The sequence below is a fragment of the Homalodisca vitripennis genome, chromosome 5 (genome assembly GCF_021130785.1).
Source record: "Homalodisca vitripennis isolate AUS2020 chromosome 5, UT_GWSS_2.1, whole genome shotgun sequence".
NCBI lineage: Eukaryota > Metazoa > Arthropoda > Insecta > Hemiptera > Cicadellidae > Homalodisca > Homalodisca vitripennis.
In genome coordinates, this window is record NC_060211.1 from 166596019 (window position 1) to 166617276 (window position 21258).

At 35.3% G+C, this 21258-nt stretch overlaps 1 protein-coding gene across 1 annotated transcript in view; it reads right to left on the minus strand.

Moving 5' to 3' along the window:
• The window catches only part of LOC124363699, a 76670-nt gene extending 55749 nt beyond the window's left edge, over positions 1-20921 (minus strand). The window contains 1 exon segment of the mRNA XM_046818961.1: positions 20767-20921. The gene's annotated coding sequence lies outside the window, so the exon portion shown is untranslated.
• Between the last annotated feature and the right edge of the window lie 337 nt (positions 20922-21258).

Below are 21258 nucleotides of genomic sequence, written 5' to 3' on the forward strand. Positions count from 1 at the left end.
GTGTTAGACGAAAATCACAATCATTTAAAACCAAAAAGGTATACATATTAGAACGCCTTTTTTCTCATTAATACAAAATTGTTTGTTCCTTAAACGAAAATCACAATAATTTAAAACCAAAAAGGTATACATTTTAGAACGCCTTTTTCTCATTAATAAAAATTGTTTGTTCCTTAAAACTATGCAAGGAATGTAAAGAATCGTCTTGATTTTCGTGGAACTGTTACAGTCTCTAATGTAACTACCGTTATATATGGTACTATGCTATTTCTATTTCCAGGAGGGTTGTAAAAACAATTTCCTACAATTCTCTTAGAAGAAAATCACAATCATTTAAAACCAAAAAGGTATACATTTTAGAACGCCTTTTTTCTCATTAATACAAAATTGTTTGTTCCTTAAACGAAAATCACAATAATTTAAAACCAAAAAGGTATACATTTTAGAACGCCCTTTTCTCATTAATAAAAATTGTTTGTTCCTTAAAACTATGCAAGGAATGTAAAGAATCGTCTTGATTTTCGTGGAACTGTTACAATCTCTAATTAACTACCGTCATAGACGGTATTACTATGAGTTTTTTTTTATTTCCAGGAGGGTTGTGCAGAAAATTTACTATAATTCTATTAGATGAAAATCACAATCAATAAAAACCAAAGAAGTATAAATTTGCTAGGGTGTCTTTTTTATTAGTAAAATATTGTTTGTTCCTTTCCTTAAAACTATGCAAGGAATGTAAAGAATCGTCTTGATTTTCGTGGAACTGTTACAATCTCTGATTAAGTAACCACCGCCTTAGATGGTACTATCCTACTTTCCATTTCCAGGAGGGTTCACGTCTGTCTGCTTTATTTTTTACTTAAACCAGATTCCAGCCGATGTGTGCAGTAGATGCTACAGCAAAAACATTACATCTATGGGCGTTCAGGAGCGGCACATTACTAACAACAAAAGTCGAGATATAGGGGTAAAAGGGTTGATCGATAGGTCTGGTCTAGGTCGGAGGATGCCTTTTGGGGTCTCTCTTGATAGCCTAAACATGGGAGAATACCGTCTCCTACTCTCTTAGACTGGGAGAGAATGTAACAGAACCAGCTTCCCCTTCTTCCAAAGCTACATAATTGAGATAAAGAGATTTTAATGGTAAATATAGGATAATTAGCAATTAACAATCTTGACAAGGTGTGAGCTTAAGTATTTATCTTGTCTCAGAAATATTATTTCTGTTGATAAGAATTCAACATTCGATGTGTTCTACAACAATACTGTGACAGATAGTCTAATTTTGTAAATTACCTCAACGACTACAGGCATTTACAGGATTTCAAGAGCCAGAGAATTTCTACCTTGGAACTGAAATGCGTTCGAGATTCAAGTGCTGTCAAATCGAAGGTGATATAAATGTAACCTCTGAGAATATCGAGGGTGAAGTAGGCTATGTTTATGGGTCTATATTCTTGAACGTACTTCATCTTCTCGAAGTCTATATTCTTGCAGCTATAAACAAATCACGTTCTCGAATAAGGAGTTACCTAAATTTAGGGAAATACAAGTCTAATATGGAATGTATAATATGTTGGAGTTGAAGGTACTTTGGTATTATATGGAGGCCTCTATTTAAAAAAGTTTTTTTTACTGGCAACCTAAAAAGACTACATTATTAGAAAGAACATACTTCTTTCGTGAGGCAGTAAACAAGAACCGATCCTCATAATGACATGTAATTTTCACAGTAAGTCAAATAAAGTCTTTCTAATAATGTAGTTCTTTAGGTCCTCAGTAAGAAAAACTGTTCCAAAAATAGTGACCTCCGGATACTAACTCAGTTGAATTAAGTTAATTTAAGACTATCTAAAAGCAGATACGAACTCAAGAACCAGAAATTTCTAGACTTACACTTGATTCACATTCATAAATTATAAACTGGTTTACTTTAAGTCGCACAGATTGTATACCACTAAGACGTAAACATTTAAGAGGTTCTGTATCTCAAAGTTGGTGTAAAGTTCAAAATTAGTAGAAATAAATACGATTCGAACCATCATCAGCAGTTCTTACTTTGAAGTTAGTGGAGATTCCAAAATTCGTATTAAAATTGAAGCTGATACAAATGAACCAGACTTTTCTAACTTAGAGATGGAGTGTTTGAAGTTTGTTTTTGACGATGGAAGGATTTGTGAAGGAAACAGGATTTTCAGGACATTTTCCACCGTTCAGTGAAACAAAAAAATCAGTAACACTACGTTTCGAGATCTGCAATCTGATCTCTTCTTCAGGTAAATAACTAACCTAATACATAATTACAAACTAGGTTGAAAGTAAACAAATCATACCAAAGTGTCAGTCGTAGGTGGTTGGTAGACGAACGCAGACGTATTGTGACCGTATTCTGTAGTTCAGTTTTAAGAATTAGTGTTGTGTTTAGTTTTTTTATTAAGTGCATGTTTTAGAGTTAATCAAGTTGACACACAACATGGTGGTTGTAATTCCTGACATTGGCGTGTCACAACGCTCTGGTATGATTTGTTTACTTTCAACCTAGTTTGTAATTATGTATTAGGTTAGTTATTTACCTGAAGAAGAGATCAGATTGCAATCTCGAAACGTAGTAATACTGATTTTTTCGTTTCACTGAACGATGGCGAATGTCCGGAAAAATCCTGTTTCCTTCACAGATGGAGTTTATTCAAGAGACTACATCTTAGGTAACGCACATTCCAAATTTAGAGACTCTTTTAAGCAGAGATATTTCAAATATCTTTTCCTAAAACCCAAATACGCCCAAAACAACCACTTAAGAAAGTTAAAATTCACACTTAAAAATGTAGTTAGCATAGAAAAGGACGTTACTGCTGGTTTGGGTACTGCATGTGATGTTTGAAGGCAGAGAATGGGATACTGATAGGCTCTATTGTCGGGTAGATGGTGGATGGTAAGAGACTTACGCTGTTCCTATCCCAGCAATGTTCCATGACGTTGTAGATTCGGACGCTAGGTGGCCATTATACGAAGGTGTTAAGGAAAAAGGATTACGTGCGTCGGAAGCGGCACTTTAATCCCTCCATTCATCTCCTCTCCAAACATGATTAGGCTAATGGTCTCCGATAGAAGAGGGAGTTGGACCACAGATGGTCTTGTACGGAGTGTCCGAGGCCAGTTGGCGAGAGCGAGAGAGAGAGTGTGTGAGTGTGAGAGAGTTATCGTGTGACCTACGGCACGAGATTGATATAGGCTATCACTCTTACATCACAACTCTTGATTGAATTAGTACCACCACATTTTATAACGGCTCTTTAACTTATTTGCACAAATCATCCAAAGAGCTCTGCAGATTTACAAATGTGCCGAAGATTTCCGTGTCTTTCCCGAATAGTGTCAACCTAGTGAATTGATGAAGATACTAATACAGACTACTGTATTGAATAGTCAACTAAAACTCTTTTATGAAATGATTTTATTCTCCAGACACAATTCCAGATAGACATATCTATCTAAATTATAATAAAGATCTACATAACGTTTTAAATAGCAATCTGAAAAATAAGACAAACCCAATCTATGAAAAAATTAAGATATTAAATACAGAATACTAATCAAAATTACAACTGTGTCATATAAATTTAACATCTGTTTAAATGGTCCACATGTGTATATTTAGTTGATTATTAATTATTTAGAGGTTAATGTTCACAATGATGGTGTTTTAATACCGAAACACGTATCTATAAAAAATAATTTAATACAAGGGTTTTAGTTCGATCATTCATTATACCAATATAAAGATAACCCTGTAATGTGGAGTTAATAATATAACTAATATAGACCAATTACTTTTTATTTACACACTAACTATATTCTGACCTACGTTACGAAGAATTTGGAATTTGTTCACGTTGTTGCAAGAACGTAGCCAAGAAAATATTGGGGGGGGGGTCAAGACAACTGATATTTCCCCAAAGTAGTCAGAAAGTATGGCCGCATTTTAAGTTATTGACCAGTATCTTTGTTGAGAACGATCTTTCAGCAGTATATGTCAGTAATATTGAATTATTTAAACAATAATAATTGTTTACTAAAAATGTAATTGAGGCAAATAAAAATTTGGAGGGGGCCCGGATCCCTTGAACCCCCTCGCTGGCTACGTCCCTGCGTCGTTGTTGGATTATGGATCCGATTAGAAAAATGATCTCATTAAACTGTTTCCCAAGAATAGGTGAAAATAAATTGAATAGAACACTCGTTCATTCGAGAGCCGCACTAAAAAAACGACAGCACGACTTTTAAAGTTAATTCCACAACTGTATATAATACTTTCAACGATACAATAACTTGCTTCGTAGAAAAGGAGAGGACACTGCTTTCAACGAGACTGTGTAAGCCTGTAGTTTATTTCTTGTAGACCGAGACAGCTCTGACGGAGAAAGAGATTCATGTTCCGACAGCTTGCAGCTTATAACTTTCTTGTTTCTATTGTTCCTTTGTCTCGTGACACACTTTTCGTCCAAGTTCCGAGAAACCTGTGTTTGTATACAGGAAAACTAGCATGTAGATTACTTTCCCTCAGAAAAATCCTTTGAGCATACAAAACATATTCAAATCATTATGGAATTTATGATTCAGCAATATACAATACGTAACCCAATCAAGATAAATCTTAAAAATTATGAATTTTATAAGCAGAATTCGTCTTAAATATATTGTTAAGGTGTTATTGTAAACCTTTATAGGCACGAAATACGTGTTTTCGGTATTTTTAATGATCCGAAAAAAGGAATAAACTCATGACAACAGCCACCTTTCGCTTTATACTTATAATAAACTTTTATATAGACGAAACTGGGTTTTAAGAGAATCCAAAGTAACCACGCGGTCAGTAATTGGCGTTAGGAGAAAGCAACCTTCACATCCTGTATCATATCGCTGTACCGCTATGGAAGCTTTTAACTCCAGATATGTCACCGGGTTATTCACCTCGAGAATATGATATCCTAGGTATTTTTGAGTACAGTGTTGATTATTGGGACAAAGCTCATCCGGAAAGCTCATGAACAACAATAGGAGAATCAACAAATATTGGAGCAACACAGCAATGATTACCCAACTCCAAAAACGGTTAGGTCTCAAGCGAGTAACAGAGCAATGATTACCCAACTCCAAGGACTGTTAGGTTACAAGGGCGTAACACAACAATGATTACCAAAATCCACGGACTGTTAGGTCTCAAGGGAGTAACACAACAATGATTACCAACTCCAAGTACGGTCAGGTCTCAAGGGAGTAACACAACAATGATTATCCGACTCCAAGGACTGTTAGGTCTCAAGGGAGTAACACAACAATGATTACCCAACTCCATGGACTGTTGAGTCTCAAGGGAGTAACACAACAATGATTACCCAACTCCAAGGACTGTTAGGTCTCAAGGGAGTAACACAACAATGATTACCCAACTCCATGGACTGTTGAGTCTCAAGGGAGTAACACAACAATGATTACCCAACTCCAAGGACTGTTGAGTCTCAAGGGAGTAACACAACAATGATTACCCAACTCCAAGGACTGTCAGGTCTCAAGGGAGTAACACAACAATGATTACCCAACTCCATGGACTGTTGAGTCTCAAGGGAGTAACACAACAATGATTACCCAACTCCAAGGACTGTTAGGTCTCAAGGGAGTAACACAACAATGATTACCCAACTCCACGCTCAGGACATCGCCTCGGACGAATAGACTATGCACATATCCACTGTTGATTATTCCGAGAAATTCAAACCGACGACATCTAACAAAACCAGTTTCATTGACTCGCAAATGGGATCTGAGTTGCTGGAGATGTTTTCTTTCCCCGTGAACTGAACTGTAGCTCATATAATCTGGTATTCCAGATCCTGGAGAAAATTTCGAGAAAACGCATACTTTTATGAGATCCAATGCCAATAAATACCTGTCAATATGATTTAATAGCATTGTAATAACATTTCTACTGATATAAAACATTAAAATGAAATGATAGTTTTACTAACCTCTCGTTTGACCTCTTCGTAATAGAAACTATCAACGAGAACGATCCAGCCGTGATTAGTTTGATCCTTCACTCTCTATAGCCACTTGTGGGGTAAATGACTTTCCCCTACCGGAAATTAAAAAAACTTAACCAATTGACGAACAACTTGTCACCGATAGCTGCCCGATAGTATTAATGGCCGACACAGGGCGACGTGTCTGGCATTCATGAAATGGGTATGGGGGAAAAAACTAGCTTGATCCGACCTGACCGGACAGCATTCATACATACGTGTTGTGGCTGAGACAAAGGCGTCCCGGGTTGAATGGCAGTCTTGTTTCAGGGCGGTAGACGCACAAATGGTATAGAGGCACAGATGGTAGAAGCACAAATGGTAGCAGACCGATCGCACAGTTCCGCGCGGACCAATCAACTGATTAGATTGGCTAAACCCGATAATGATGTCGGGTCTGATTGTTTTCCTTTGCTTTCAATAGCCAATGTTTTTCCTTCGACCTTCGAACCCTCTGTTCAAACACTGCACAGGCCGTGTGCACAGTTGATTATCAAAACAAGATTTGATACACAAGATTATTTACCGTAGATAAAATAATAACCTTCATACCATCCTTCAGCCGATGCCAACAATAACAGTAACAGAGAAACAGTGTAGTCCACTGTACTTTCATACCATCTGGAGCATTTTCGGAGAACTATTCACGAAACTCTTTCCTTGATTGCAAATAGGAGTCGACATTACTTATCTGTTATAAATAGTGATTTCCTCTGTTGTAATCATAATGATAGCGAATTTGTGTTATAATATTCACGAAACTTTCTTTCATTGCAATTAGGAATCAACATTACTTATCTGACATAAATAATGATTTCCTCTGTTGTAATCATAATTATAGCGAATTTGTGTTATACTATTCACGAAACTTTCTTTCATTGCAATTAGGACTCAATATTACTTATCTGTTATAAATAATGATTCCCTCTGTTGTAATCATAATTATAGCGAATTTGTGTTATACTATTCACGAATCTTTCTTTCATTGCAATTAGGACTCAATATTACTTATCTGTTATAAATAGTGATTCCCTCTGTTGTAATCGTAATGATAGCGAATTTGCGTTATACTATTCACGAAACTTTCTTTCATTGCAATTAGGAGTCAACATTACTTATCTGTTATAAATAGTGAGTCTCTCTGTTGTAACATGATTGTATTGCAAATAAAGTATCACCAATGAAAAAATATCGAGGTTAAAAAATATTTTCAAGGCTTGAATATTCACTAGAAAAAAAACTTTTATTGCTATAATTTTTAATTTTGACGATAGTTATCTCATTTTAAAGATACAATTAATACGATTTTAAATTCTTATTGGTTATTCTGAAATAAACTATCAAACTATTCTGTACTTCATTATATGAATATTCAAAAATTACAAGTTAAAACACCGAACACGTTTGGTTGTGTATTATACAAGACAGCATGATAAATTTTACTATGATTCCACGACTAAAAATAAGGAGGAAAAGTCATAAACTGAAAAAAATCCAAGAGCTCGACTGAAATAATTAACGAAACATTATTCTACAAAGCTGAGCCACAGAATCCACGTCAAAGCTAAACGAAAACACTTGAGTTTCTGTGGTAACACACGCCTGCCCTAAGGCAGGAACTCTGAGATGCTTGAGCGTTCTGTGTCTAAGACCGTTATTACATTTTTAATTTAACCTTTGGAATTATGTGAAGCAATTAGTTCATCTCAAAAACCATTTTATGCTTTAAGTCTTTCTGTACAAAATTTCGTTATTATTGCGAAAGGTTTAGTCTTACAAATGTTCTCCTAATCTGGATTCTGACAATTACTAAGAATTATCAATTTCTCTTTTTTCAAATACAACACGTTAATAATTACTGCAAGTTAATAAAATTGAATTCCATAAAAAACCCAAAACTTCCTTTTTTATTAATATTATCTTTATTTTTCATATTATTATAAAAAGGTAAAGCTAAACACTGTCTATGTAAAATTTCTTCAAAATCTGTTGTTTCGGCCACGGACGATTCTTAAAACATTCAAAATTATATTTCCCTAAAGCCATTTTCACGGTTCCAAACGTATATTTGGATTGATAGTTACAACTCACTCTTTTATTTTTAAATACTTTTTCCTATACTGGATTTTAGGGGGGGGGGGAGGGGAGAGTATAAAATTAATTGATATTCTATGTGACATATTAAAAAACATAAATGTCAAACCTTTCAATCATCCACTAAAACTTGTTTTCGACGTTTCAAAATGTACAAGTGATCCATCAGAGTGGTAAAGTAAATCAATATCTTCAAGTCAATTACAGTCCATCAGAGTGGTAAAGTAAATCAATATCCTCAAGTCAATTACAGTCCATCAGAGTGGTAAAGTAAATCAATATCTTCAAGTCAATTACAGTCCATCAGAGTGGTAAAGTAAATCAATATCCTCAAGTCAATTACAGTCCATCAGAGTGGTAAAGTAAATCAATATCCTCAAGTCAATAACAGTCCATCAGAGTGGTAGGGTACATCAATATCCTCAAGTCAATAACAGTCCACTCATTGAAGGCGATCAATAACTGTCCAAACGTTTTTTTTTATCAAGAGCGGAAAGTTAAAGAGTTTCTTAACCGTACCAACCGCTTACATATTTCCGCCTCAAATCCTTAGTAATTCCGAGAATTACCAGCCACATACCAGAGTCCATAGGCGGCCTTAAAAAAACAGCGACACAAATCAACCGGCCAGAACAGGCCCGTTCCGGCGGTAGGCAAAGGGATTCCCGGAACCATTATGTTGGTTTTATTACAGTAGCGGACATAGCGGCTCACTATGATCTCAGACGCGTCGAACAGTTGGGTTTCTATAAATATTGATATTCCAGTGGTGGCCTTATGTTGGCATTTCCGGCCGAACACGAGACACTTTCAAAGGTTTGGAGATTGGAGAGGTTTTAGCGAGTTTCAGATGTGACGCGAGCGAGCTTCTCACACATAACATTCTTGGGATGAGGATTTTTCATATAGCCGAGAACATAATTCATTTTTTTTAAAGTTTGTTTTTGACGACGGAAGGTTGGAAAAGATAACAGGATTTCGGACAAGTTATAGAAGGTATCCCACTGTAGCATGTGCCAGTGTGATCCTCGTACTTATGATTTGTGCTCGGGACTTGCATCCTGTGCAGTGACAACGCCTAAACTGGACTCCAAACAGCTTTTGTGTACATTTGAATCCTTTTCTTTCCCTTCTTACTGTTCTTTTTTTTGTACGTATTAATACCTCCCACAGCTGACGAAGAGGATAGATTCTAATCCTCGAAACGTCGTGTTATACCTTTTATAAACCATAATTACATTGTTTAAGCACACGACCTGTTTTTATTGAATTCGATACAAGAATTGTCTCTAAAAAGAAATCGATAGTGGCTATCGAACTAGCCGTGGGGGAGTATCGAAAGGGTTAAAAAATATCGATTGTCATCCCCAGATCATATTTTTCTTAACTTGACACACTTAATCTAACCGTCCAACCAAATAAAGATTAAATAAACGTCAGCTATCCATACACAGACTATTTGCCGGAAATGGCGACTTTCAATCAACTTTATGATTTTGTCTGACGATAACATAACTATTATTTATTTGTCTTACGGTCGGTTTTTAAGTGTATGAACATAAGGAAATATACGAGAAAAATTGTCGTTTTAATTTTTTAACCCTTTTGTACCCTCCCATTTCGACCCTCATCGAGTCTCTACCGGCAGACGATCGATTTCTTTAACGGTTTCAAGAAAGAGAAGGTCCTGTGCTTATACAGTGCAAATTAGCTTTCTTATATTACAAGTAATTCCTTCTTATATTACAAGTAATTACACTGCGTATTTTACTACACATATGACCATAATATATATTCTTGCGAGTACCTGCATAATTTTATTTTTTTTTAACTGTCGATGTTACGTCTGGAAAAAACTAACTAAATACCAAGTTATCACAACATTTTTTTATATTTTTTTCACTTTTTAATTTTATTTACTGTGTAACGTATATCTTGCATGGGTGTGAATAATTCTTCTTTAGATGCAGCGATTTCTTTCCAAGGGAACAGTATGAACTGATGAGAACAGAATGTCCTTTATATGGTAAGCAACGTCCAACAGAAGTCGCACTCATCGGCAGATGCATTCCATAAAAGTCGCAGGGGCGTACCTAAAAGGGGGATATAGAGGTTCCCCCGGAAAATTTTGATTTGACTACCAAGTAGCTTTTAATGCAAGCGCATACGTAAATTTTAGTTGCAATAGGAGAGGAAAATACTTTAATCTCTGACCGAAGCCTATAGTTCAGTTATTCATAATAAACAATTTTGGATGCCTCCCTGCCCATATGTGTTATTGAAAACAATTTGTGCTAAAATATTTGATTTCACTGGCTAGTCAATGTTCTACAGCAATCTCGGTCTAAAGTAGAACGTTTCGTGAGTATCTGGCAACACTACTAGCTTATATAAGTTACAAGGCCAACTGGTTAATACACTATATTGTTAACATATCCGGCCATTTAATGTCAAATTCACGACTACTTCGAAGAAGACTTCAAACATTCACATACGTCTAATATATAACGTAGCTATGGTGGAAAGTGTTGCTTCAAGAAGTGAAGGGGTAATTTAGTACCAAGAAGAAGGTGATCTGTTGTGATCTGGAGCTAAACTCAACATACATCTAATGTTATACAGTTGCAAACATACTTAAAAACGTGAAAAATCTTTATATTTCTTGTGTGCGTGTGTATGTCACTGAACTCCTCCTAAACAGCTGGACCGATTTTAATTGGATTTTTTGTGCGTCTTCAGGTGGATTCGAGAATGGTTTAGATTTACAACTCGGTCCAATTTAAATTGTCTGTTTATTACTGTTTTATTTATGAATTGTTGTTGAAATTGTTATAAATGTTTTAGATCGGGTCCGGCAGACTGCGCTACGACACGTAATACAAAGTGAACTGATAGATAACAGTGTTAACCGTTTCAGCTGAAGTTTATTAAAGAGACAAAGACGTTTGTTTACATTTAAATTTTAGAAAATATTAAATTAATGTAAAGTGCTTGACAGTAGTGTAATGCAGATTGCAAAGAGAATTTAAAATTTAGATCGCATACATGATCAATAAATACATCATCTAATGCAATGTAAATACTATTGAAACGCTCTTATAAAAACTACCTTGTTGTACAAAGCTGTGAATGTTTGCACATAAGGTAATCGAATCTGGTTAAACCGAAAGTAAATTAAAAGAGCCGAAAGAAGACGCTTTATGATCGAAGTTTGTTTTTGTTGGTTTATGTTTTCTAGATCTGGGGCACAAGGTAAACTCTACAATAATACTGGAAATATCTAAGACAGAAAATGAATTTAAACATACGGAATTCAAATTAATTTATCGAGACTTATCCATATAAAGGAAGTGTCCTGAATAACTTATCAACACCTAGCAAAAACCACGAAAGACAGAGGCAGGAAATATGGTACATACCTTCATATTGCGCCCTAGAGACTCATGAAGAAATGACTATCAATTATCTCAGGAGTGTTTAGAATGTGATAGAAAAAGAATACGTGAATACTTTCATGGTTTATCAACAGGAAATTGCGTGCGAAGCCGCGGGTAACTGACAGTAGTATTTAATTCTTGTTAGAAAATTCAAGGAATGTTGGAAACGCTAGCAGAGTCCAAATTGTATAACAGAGGTGTTGATCAAACGCATACAACTACTAGAAAATACAATTTTGTTTAGTAAACTGGACATGACTTATTTAAGGTTATTAAACTTAATCCAGACCTAACAATGACTCTAATGCAGTTTCAGCCGTCCAGAATGTTTGATTACAATAGTCTCGTATGTTCCACTGTAGGGAGTACTCCATCGATGTCAGCAATATATAATTCAAGGGGATAACCTCACGTTAACGCTCTGTATACTGCACCAACTTCACTTACCGAGTCTGTGTCACGCGATATGTAAAAAGACAGAAAACTAACTCTTTTACGGGATACAGTTCTTCAAATACGGTGCTTTACAAATAAGAGGTAAACTAGAAGAGGTAGAAATGAAGTTTGAATTAAAAAGAAATTATTTTTTAACAACCTTTAATTTGATGTGCCACACGACCTATGTTCTCAGAAAAATGTTTTAGGCGCGGGACTGCAAAGTTTTTCGAATTTGAAGATTTGGTGCTTTAAGACCAATTTACAAAATCAGTCATAAGACATACTGTTTGAAAACGTATCTTGGGCACTTTCCAATAAACCAAATTTAAAATTCGCAAACATAAGTACAAATGTACCATAGTATAAAAGGAAAAACTCCAAAACTTTCCAAAATATCCCTGCAATTTTTGCAAGATTAAGTTATTTCCAAACATTGTACCAAATTGTTGAAAGACCTTCAAGATGGTGTGCCACATGACCTATCTTGCCATTTTTAATTTTAGAGATTCTAAACTAAGATTTTTAATTTCGGGCACACTCTGTATTTGAAATGCGACAAAAACAATTTTATTACTGTTATAATTTATTTTATCGCTCTGTGTCAAATTGTTCCTTCAACCACAGAAGAAGATGAGTGATCTGAAACACCCTGTATCCATTCTTCTGTGAAAATAAACTTAGCTATCCTTCTTGGTGTAGTTCTGACATCTCGTAGTAATCGAGATACGGACCCTTCCAGTTTATAATAGGGTGGCTATATTCTAGGTTAATATAACAACACCGAAATATTCTATAATGCTACAACAAGCAGTGATGTATCTAGGATTCGACTTTGCGGGGGGGGGAGACCCTAATTCACCATCTTCTGTGTAGTTGGGATAGGAAAACGGGTAGTGCAGTGGCGTATATAAAACATTACTTGAGGGCGGTATAAGTATAAAATCCCCCCCCCCAAATTAGATGCTTAAGAATCGTCCTACTGGAAATTTTTGAGATTTAAGACCTCATAGATGTGTTTTAGCTTAAAAAAAAAAACTATTGGGGTGAAACTTTTGTGTATGTTCTTAAAAATGTCGGGGAGGGGGCTTGAGCCCCTTTTATATACGCCTACTAAATTGGTTCTGTTTTATACGCAGCCACTATAGCACATATAGCATATACAACACAAACATAGACAACAGAAACAATAATATCGTAATTATCAATACATACGTACATTCACTTATTTACGTAGCTGTTCTATATAAAATCATTCCCACACCCAAACATCTGGTTTATGTACGCCTTATACGGTAATTTATTAAATTGTTAACAATAATAAAAATTACCATAATTGTATGTTTAAAAGCGTACTCTGTGACAAATATTACAACTTGTATCACCACCGACTGACTACAAATGCCCCAGAGGATTTCGTCATGGTCCTTTGGGTTGGATGTAGAAATGGAAACCATACCAAAATCAGCATATTTGATTAATTTGAGTGAACAGGAATGAATTTTAGAGTTAATGTTCTAATTAAATCTCTATTATTAAGAATGTGTGGAATTCTAACAGGAGGCCGCATATGAATGCGGCGCTAGACGAAAAGTTTAAACCTATTTCATTACTGTCCGATTTTACATTTAATTAAAAAATGTATTACAATCATACCAAATTATCATATGGAACTTAAAATCACTTGATGCCATAAACAAGACAAAATGTGTAATTTCAAAACTGGTTTAGCGGGAAACAGAAGAGACATGAATTTAAAGCAATAATCCATTTTTAGTTTCGGTGTTATAAGAATTTGTTTAGTGAATTATTCCAGGAAACAGCCTTGTAACTCGCGCCCTCAGCCAACAATGATAACAAAATATCTGCTTCCGAGAAACGCTAGAGTGAATTTACTGTTTCCGTCCTTACATTCTTAAATGATCCTTCACCATTTGCATGAGAAAAAGGTGAAACCTACAAAATGATAATTATTAACCCTATTTGGAGATTCCTACTCGCAAGGCAAAGAACTTAGAGTTGTTTAGTGAAGTGGAGTTCGATCCAAAACAGTTCCATGAATAAACGATCTATCCGACACTTCCATTCAATTCAATAAGTATACATTGCAGTGCTTGTTGTAACTTGATGCAAATCTGATGTCACTGGCTGACCACAGCTGGGAATGTAGCAATCATTCTTGGAAGAGAATAAAGATTGAGACCTACGATACGGCTATAGCCATGGTCCTAGAATCTAGCCCAATAGTATGATAACGTAGCAAAGTTGCGCTCCTGTGTAGCTAAAAATAAATCGTCAAAGGGTCAAAGACAACTCTGCTACCATTTGATCTTTTGAACGTGACCAAGTTTTTCCTTGGACACAGAGGAAGCTGCGTAACAAGTTTGAAGCCTCTAGGATCTGTCTACCAAGAGTTATCTCACAGACAGACAGACAGACAGACGTTCACACGATTTCAACGAGGACCTGTCGCGTCGGATACTTATCTCGCCTCGAAGTGCCCGACAGAACATAACGACATTGCAGGTTACTTCCATAAAAAAATGAAACGAACCAATCTAGCAAAGTAAATTCATCACATGTGTTGGGAACTTATTGAAAATGGATATGATTAACTTCAGTGGCGTATATACAATTATTTCGGGGGGGGGGGGGCTGGCACACTGGGTGGTTCAGGAAGTAGGAAATAGGGGCTCGGGAATATTCCTGTGGGAAGTATTTGTGATTATTTGATAAATGATAAATGTGTTGTAGTCTAAAAAAGTGCAATTTTTATGTTTGTCTTTCTAAATTTTGGAAATAGGGGCTGAACCCCCCTTTATACGTGTCCATGATTAACTTTATAATATACTTTGTTTGTTTAACAATTTTGTTATTTGTTTATTATTTTTAATCGATGCAATCACGTTACTCATAGACGTATATAAAAATATTATAATTCTAATCGTTACTATGGAGACCTTTGAAATTTTGCTCCCATAATGAATAGAGTTCTTTTTAGACCTAGAAGAACCTGTGTAGCCTACCTATAGTTTAAGTCCGTAGGGCCATTCTACCCCACATAAGAGTTATCCCACAGAGGATCACACAACGACATGATATTAATAAGGACTTGCCATACTTACTCTGTAACGAGAAGAATTGTATATAGCCTATTTTTCCGGTTAACACCACGTCGAAGCATTGTAACTTTGTTTAATTGTTGAAACATTTCCACCTCCCTGTGCCTTCTTCAGGCAGCAGACTGTCAGTAGATGGCCTTTCATAGCAAGAACGTAGCCAGGAAAACATTTGGGGGGTCCAGAAAACTGATATTTTCATAAAGTGAACTTTCACAAGTAAGGTCCTATTTTGTTCCTTAAAAAGTTCATGACCCGTATCTATGTTGAGAACGATCTTTCAACAGCACATTTAATACTGAATTTATTAAAATAATAATCATCGTTTACTAAAAAAGTAATTGGAAAATTGTGGGGGGGGGTACGGACCCCTTGTGCCCCCCTCACTGGCTACGTCCCTGCTTCACAGCGAGGCTACAATGATTCAAGAATTTAATTGTGTCAACGATGTTTTGACGCGGTGTGAAAAGAAACACTCGGAAACCAAAGAAATAGGTAGAATGGAGTCTTTAAATATTTAGGAAATTATCTACTTTTTATTTTACAACACGATTACGTGATCAAGGTATTGTTATTCACGCTCCATATGGCACAGCACTGGATTAGTAGAGCGCTTGAACAATAGCCCTTGCCCTACGCCTCCCACAAAGCCCTTGACTTGAAGCAGCTGATCAGATCATTGATCAATCAGGCTGTGGAGGACAACAATGATATAATGATGCGGTACGCGGCTCTGCCACACAGCTGTCGGCAGATGAGTTAACAACCCACACGCCAAGGGGTATCAGAGCAACCCCCTTCCCCCAGCTGTTGGCTGATAATTAGTTCCAACTGGATCATCAACTCCTCTCAAACCACTAATAAACTGAGACCCCTCTGACCTTTCGACCTTCACTATTGATATAAATAACCAACAACAGTCTGGCTGTCAGTCATATGTTTGCTTGTTTTCTGTCCATGTTAATGTTATATATGTAATTAGTTTAATTGAATGTAGTGGAAGCCCCAGTAAACATAAGTTATGTAAGCCTTTTAAAGGTGGTACGGTCGGTTTGCAGATGGAATTATTTTTAGTTTTAGAAACATTTCGTCTCAGTCCTTTAAGACGCGATCTTGAAGAGAGTAAAAATTGAAAAAATTGTTATTATTCAACGAGAAGTGGTAAGGAAACTGAAGCAGAATTCTTGGACATCTTATAATCAAGTCCAAAGGCAGTGTAACTTTTAGAATATGCACATAAAACTTGCTTTCAATAAAAATCTTTCGAATTTCTCAAAAAAATATTAAAAACACATTTTTTCAAATTATATGTTATATAAAAACAATTCAACTTAACGAACTACATTCTGAAGATCAAGACCTTGACGAGTGCGTTGACCTTGGGTTTTATACTGATACAGTGAAACATTAAGAAATTTCAAAACATAAATATAAAATAGGCCACCAAATTTTTCTTATAGCAAATTTCAATTCAATAAATACGGTACCTAAGGATGCTAAATGTGTAATTACTACATTTTGCTCGAACTATGTGAATACGAAAATTCAAAATTTGTATTTACTACACCATATTTAAAGCGGTGGTTAAAACATAGGATAATGCAAGTTAATAATAATACCTGAATGCCAAATAGGTCAATGGTTGGTTTTTTCAAATGAACTTCATAAAATATCACAATTACAAATATTGTAAACAGTTTTTGCATTCGTTATCGACCAGCCTGTCGAACCGTAACGTAGGCGTAACTTTGGACTCATTACAGTACAAGTTACGTAATGATACTCATAACGTGACTGCTGGGGTAGATATGTTAACATGTGGGGTTAATCAATACAATTGCAAACGTGATGTTACAGAAACGGCACAGCCTGTGATGGAACTGATAAACCACCTTGACTTGTCTGTCATTATGAGTTCTGTAATTAGATAAGAGAAACATCAAAAGTCACTCCTAGGCGGCTGATAAAGAAGATTGATATTGCTTGCATTCATCCGTGGTCTTCATTTCCGGGTAAAGTAAATTTTTGAATCGGGTTTATTTTCGGCCATCCTATCTTTAGTCTCGTAACAACAATAAAAACCATTTTACTCACTCACACGTGTTCGTAAAGTTTTCGGGGTCATTTTAAAAGTGCTTTTCCACATCCAAATGCCTTATAGTTTTATGATATTATTGCTAATTTTGTTTTGAAGGCTGAAAGGAATTTTATTACGAAAAATACATACACATAATACAAACTCGTCCTTAGAATTTGGATAGGTATACTTACACCCTTATAAAATTAAGTCACATTGGAAACCAAACATTCAGAAAACAAATCAATAAAAGTTTAACTTGTTGTTACGGGACGAAACTAAAGATTTTTTTATGACTGTTTTAAGTCACTAATTTAACTGCTTCTGTGTAACATCTGCTGCTGAAGATGGATCTCCAGATGGAGGCTGAAATATTTCAAGATATCAATGTTGCTAAGATGTTTCTATGTGATGTTAACTGAAAAACTTAGATGCTACTCATACTGATACACAATCTTGCCTATTTCCTTTCAAGGCTTTCATTTTTGAATAGTATGGGAAGTAACATAGTGTATATAAGATTGAACTTTTCGATCTTTTTTATATAAAGATTGAGTGTTCCATAAACTAAGGTTGTTCTTATTTTTGAAAAATGCTTAGAACCCTATTCTTTCCTGTGTGGCCCTTTCGAGACATATTCTGAGAATAAAAAATTAAGACTTTCTTTGATTGCATACAAAATTGCCCTTACGGAGCTACAATCACGAAGTAATGACGTGATCTCATCGTTTATCACAGCAAGTCTCAAAATCGTTTGAAGTGATTAGTTAAAAGTACAACATTTAATTTATACTTTGCCCTATCAAGTTAGCGACATCCAGGATTTGATTTTTAGTTGTTATCTATCACCTTTGAAGGAGAGAAATTTAGGTAAAATTAAAAAACTGCACCTGAAAATCTTGTAACAAAGTAAAAAATATATAATTAGGTATTTCACTACGGTGTAGAAGAATTTGACCTTGCAGTTGGAAGACTCCTTTTACTTTTGACTACTTTAAAATGCCCGTAAATCAAAGACGAGGTAGTTACTGTTAAATGTTTACAGGAATGAAAAGCCTTTACTAAAACCCCAATTATCTCCGGGAATGTCTGTGTTCAATATCACCACGATTTGTTTTCAATCCAAACAGCATTAATATTGTTATACTGCCGGTTTGAAAATGTACAAGAAAACATTCAAAAATGAAGTTTTATATTTAGACCTTGATTAGAACATACCAATTAACAATGACAAGACCTTTTCACTCAACTCTGACGCCGTCGATGTCAGAAGAAACTTGTCAAAAGATCCTTCCAAGAAATGACGATAATGCGCCACCGCCTCTGTAATACTGGTTACAATAACACGAGTGTGAATGAGTTACTGGTTTATTTTTAACCTCAATACCAAAGGTAAACGATTCCACACAATACTTCAATTTTTTTCAAAATCTAAGGATATATTCAGATAAAAAAAAACATTTTATAATACTCTCCAGAGTTAAATTGACTCAATATTTCAAATCATCATATTCAAATGTCTATTTCTTGACCACCCAGGGGGTGTTTTGATTGAATTTAAAAATTTACGTTAAATGTAGACATAAACATGTAACGGAGTACAGTACAAAATATGATAATTTTACTCTGCACGAATATTCCATTTCTGAGCGATGTGTTTGAGGAACAAATCGAGGTCTTACATACTTACGGAAGCATTGTTGTCAAATATAATTTAATTTAAGAACTCTAATTTCTACTATAGTCTGCATCATGCTCACTGTTTGTTAGTTATTGAAAAATCAAGCTACTTCTAATATCGCAGAAAAATACATTTCAATCCTTCAAAAATAAGAAAATTATGTTTGGAGCATCTTAACTTTTGCAAAATATACGCACAGCATAGCAAAATTCTTATCCAAAATTTCTAGTCAAAATTTTCTTGTCAAAATTTTATCCAGTTATTATATCCGTCTCCAGAGCAATTTTAAACTTATTCCCACGTACACAATTTAACATATTTTTTTTAGAAATTGGCCGTTAAAAATATATTCAAACCATTAAAAATTAGGAATCAAAACTAATTTGTTGTTTTGAATTCTTCAACCAGTGAGTAACTTGCCTTAATTTATTATAAACCACAATAAAACTTCATTACTGCCATAAACAGTGTTAATATTTTATTGCAACATTAATGCAGCATTTCCAATCATAATAAGCATATGCTGTTTATGAAATAATAATTGCAATATTTCAGTACGTAGAATTAAGCTAGGAATAACTTATTAATGTCAAATATCTCCCTAATATGTTGCGTTTCATATTTAAACAAAGGGAATGATGGATTATTATTTTTATTTATAAACAGGAACAGATGGGAATTGAGTGAATAATGTAGTGAAAATGTCCCGTTTACGTCACAACAGAGCTATCATACACACCTGGGGAACCTGATTATGTGCATGATGGGTAATACAGTAAAAGTAGATATCAAATCAACTCCCAGCGGAGCTAGCTCTTCTAATCTTCTCCATATTTCACACTGTCTTAACCTCAATCATCTCTCTCAACAAGGTACTGTTAGTACGCGTACAAATAAGGCTTCAGCTTCGGCTGCTGGCTTTCGTATATTCCATTATGGATAGACGAGGAGGCTGCTTTCAACTTACTCCGGTAAGAAAATAAACAGACAGAGTCTATGAAAGTCTTCTAGGAGAAATTAAGAAATACGAGTTTTATTAATGCCTTGTCCACATTAAATTTTTAAGGATGGCAAAAATTAAAAATGTCTTCTTCTTCACTACTTTTTTATTTTCGTAAAATGTAATTAGAATACAATCATGGTCCTTAGCGTGTATTTGTTTAGAACACTGACTGTTTAAAACAAGTCAGTATTATTTTATAATTTTAAATTCGGTAGTTAAATAGGCTATTTGATATTGTGATTGTTGCACTTTTTAGCTTACACAGTTGGTTCTCATTTAAAATCAGTCAAATAGGAACAACAAAGTTTTTTGTTCACACCTATTTTAGCCAGTTAATTCTAATATGTAGGACTCCAAATTTAAAATTCAAATAAAATTTTTTATTACAGACGTCTACATCCGGCTGAAAAATGTTTTAGGGCCTACCCCCGTTTTAGTCTCGATATGTCTAAGAAATAAAAATTTTTTAAATTAAAAATAACCACACTTTAGTTTTACAGTAACGTAATTTTAGGACCGGCAGTATTCAAGTTTAGACATAAAATCTCATTTTTACATTTAATTTAAAAAATTACACGTGTCTACTGGTTGTTAAATATATTTGGTTTCTTTGCACGAATAAAAATATTTATATTTTTCAACATGTAAAAACAACTTCCACATTTTAAACAAGTCCTTGCAATAAATACATGTCGAAAAAATGTCTAGGATAATTCCATCATAGAAGACATTGCTGAGCGAATTATTAGTTCTTGGATACTACAAGAAAATACAAGTTTGTGATTTATTGAAGTATAAATTTGCATTACTAATAAAGTGATAGTAAGAGATGAGTGTTACCTGGGATAGAGGTATCTCCTGACACTTGTCACTGATGTGATGACGGTCGCCGATCACATGCCGCGCACTACACTCTAATGTCAGGTGAGATAGCGCGGCGCGGGTACTAAACTGCGGTACTAGAGTCTGTCGCTCAGCGCTGACTGTCTGCTTCATCAGTGCCCGCGGGAGGCGCTGCTGCAGCAACCACCCCTCCCCACCCACCAACCACACGGCCGCCACTCAGCTGCTGCTCGCTGCACCACCCCCTGCCACCTCCCCGCGGCCCACTGACACATTAACACCCTCTCCAAACAGCAGAAACTGGGTCATCTCGTCTCCAGGGCGAACCTTGTACTGTGCTGGTAGTACAAGTTTTCTTCCAACTAACCTCAACATTTCATACCACGCTCGGCTATTTATTTATTTTTATATTTATAAAAAATATAAAATGACACTGATTACATGGCTAAATTAAAAAAAAAATGTAACCCTAAACTATATATTATAAGT